The sequence below is a fragment of the Pteropus vampyrus genome, unplaced genomic scaffold (genome assembly GCF_000151845.1).
Source record: "Pteropus vampyrus isolate Shadow unplaced genomic scaffold, Pvam_2.0 Scaffold97, whole genome shotgun sequence".
Taxonomy (NCBI): Eukaryota; Metazoa; Chordata; class Mammalia; order Chiroptera; family Pteropodidae; genus Pteropus; species Pteropus vampyrus.
This window is the reverse complement of record NW_011888878.1, coordinates 4,272,786-4,275,553: the sequence shown is the minus strand read 5'-3', so window position 1 is coordinate 4,275,553 and position 2,768 is coordinate 4,272,786. Positions and strand designations below refer to the sequence as shown.

General features: G+C 34.5%; 1 pseudogene; it reads left to right on the top strand.

Moving 5' to 3' along the window:
• The first annotated feature begins 1,157 nt into the window (after positions 1–1,157).
• LOC105294960 lies at positions 1,158–1,676 on the top strand (annotated as a pseudogene).
• The last annotated feature ends 1,092 nt before the right edge of the window (positions 1,677–2,768 follow it).

The window sequence follows — 2,768 nt, the reverse complement described above, 5'->3', positions numbered from 1 at the left end:
GAAGTCACATCTATGGGGCCTCCTAGGAAGATGTCCTGATAAGCCAATCATCCCCACTGGCTGGCATGGTATTTTTTTTTTTTCCCCATAGGATCAAGAAATATTAGGCCACCAAAGTGATGTTATCTTGCTGATTTGGGGTAATTGATATTGTTTATGTACACAAGTGCCCTGAAAAAAGAGTTTCCCAGGAACCTGGACATTCTACGAATGATGTTGTATGGATTAATTAGCTTATACCACTTTAAACAAGGAATATAATATTCATTCTTATCAACTATCTTATAAGTAGGTTCTTCTCCTGTTCTATTCTTTGTTATGGTATTATTTCTCTTAACTTCCTTTGTTATAGTTTATATTTCAGGAGTAGAACAAATAAATATATGTGCTCATCCTGTAACTTAAATCAAAAGTTATTTCTTTATCCTAAAAATAAAGTTATGCTTTTGCTTAAAAGATTTTTGAAGAAGTTTCTGTTACTTTCAAGAAAAAAAAAAAAAAGATTATTTGGGTGTGCTTAATTGTCAGACCTAAGATAAAAGAAATTAGCAATGTTATTTTATCATTTTACTAAGTTTAGCTATGCTCTCAGAGTAAGTTATAACTCATTGAAATGCACACATCTCAACATCTAAGTTACAATGGGAGTCAGACTTTGAAATAATTAAGGCTGTATACAGAAAGAGTGAAACGGAAGTTGGAAGAAATATATGCAGCATATAATACATTGTTTCTACTTTTTTATAGAGTGAACAGCAATGTGCATAAAAAATATTTGTTCTGGGAAGCAAGAAATCAGATGTTGAAGAAGAGTTAAAAAGGAAGAAAAGGACAAACAAAACAGAAATGCAATCTGTGTGGTGTATATCTAATATTTCCTCACTAAATGGAGGACATCGATGATGTTTTCTGGGTACATTTTCTGGTGATCCCTAGGGCAGGGGAAAGTTTGGGGGAGACTCAGTCTCTTAAATATCCACAATTACTATTTTCCTAATGAAAGATATTTATGAGTGTGTGTAAGCAGGGTATATCAGAAATTACTTGCTTTTTGGCCTGCTCCCTGCTCCTGCTGAGTGCTAGTCAAGTTGCACCATGGGGTGGCTCAGAGCTCTGGGCTTCTGCTAAGCCACTGTTACCTCCTTCCTGTCACCTCCATGATCATATATGGGGACTTCATCAGCTATGATAAAATGTCCTCCAACATCTGCAAGATCTGGGAAATGGTGGACTAGCTGTATCTAGAGGTGGAGGGGAAGATAGTTAGTAGGACAGAGGTCTACATTGATGACTAGCTCATTGGTGGAAATGCCTCTGCTGAAGGCCCTGAGGGCAAGAGTACCGAAAACACAGTGATCACTGATCGACATTGCCATGAACCATCATTTGCACGAAACCACCTTCGCACAAGAAGCCAAAAGAAGTACATAAAAGATTACATAAAATCAATCAAAGGGAAACTTGAAGAACAGAGGCCAGAAAGAGTAAAACCTTTTATAACAGGGGCTACAGAACAAATCAAGCATATTCTTGCTAATTTCAAAAAAAAACCTACCATTTCTTTTCTGGTGAAAACATGAATCCAGATAGTGTGGTTGCTCTGCTGGATTACTCATGAGGATGTAACTTCATATATGATTTTCTTTAAAGATGGTTTAGAAATGGAAAAATGTTAATAGATTTGGCAATTTGGCTCTATCATCTGTCTCCATCATCATATTTGGCTGATGCTTTTCATCCACACATCAGGATTAGGACAAATGGGACTGATGTTATCTTGAGCTCTTTATTCTGACCTTGATTTATTTGAAGTGGAGGCATTTTGAAAAAAAAAAAAATGTCATGTAAGTTGTCTAAAATTAAAATGCATTTAAACTCATTTGAGAAAATTCTTCTTAGTTTAACACCTATTTACATTGATTGTGTGTAGTGTTCCTGAAGAAGTTTGACCCTGGTTGTAGACCACTATTATAAAGCATAAGACCATTTTTAGATAATTTCTACAGTGAAAACTACTTCTTGGACTGGAATATGAAAAATAAGAATCAAAAGTCTTCATTCTGAGTTGAAATAAAGGAAAAGGCCATACTCACAGCAAAGCCAACATTTGAACTGGGTTCCTTAGATATCTCATTCCCTACATATGAGGGGTAGTTAACTTTGGAAGAGATTACCAAAAGAATAAAAAGAGATTAATACAGTTGGAAAAAAATAAATTATTGTGTTGCTTTGGTAACTTAGTTTTCTTTAAGCAACATGAAGAAGCAATGTGAACTACTAAACATGACCTAATACTCAATAGATCAAAAACTGTAAGTTACAGAAAACTTGGATGATGGTGACCACAACAATGTTATAACTATTATAGTCAAGAAGACTATAAAATTTTATTTAGAAAAATAAAATTTTAAATGTTAAGAGAAAAGATTGTTTCAATGCAAAAGATTTTAAATGGGAAACATACTAGAGAGTGATGAAAGAAGCTTAAATATAAAAATTGGGAATAAAAACACAAATGGTATCGAAGGGCAATATTTATAAAAATGCATGTTTTCAACAACTGTCTTTGTGAAGATTCATTGTGCGAATAACTGTGCTAATCATCACACAACAATTGTTATCAAGACAGATTAATTCTTGATCTAACATAATACACTTTCCAGTGGAATAAATTGCTGGGACTGTGTAAATTTCAGGGAGGCCAAAAAAGCCAGTGATCCACTTCAGTTCCATGTGGGAACATGTGTCCTGAACTTCTATCCACCTTA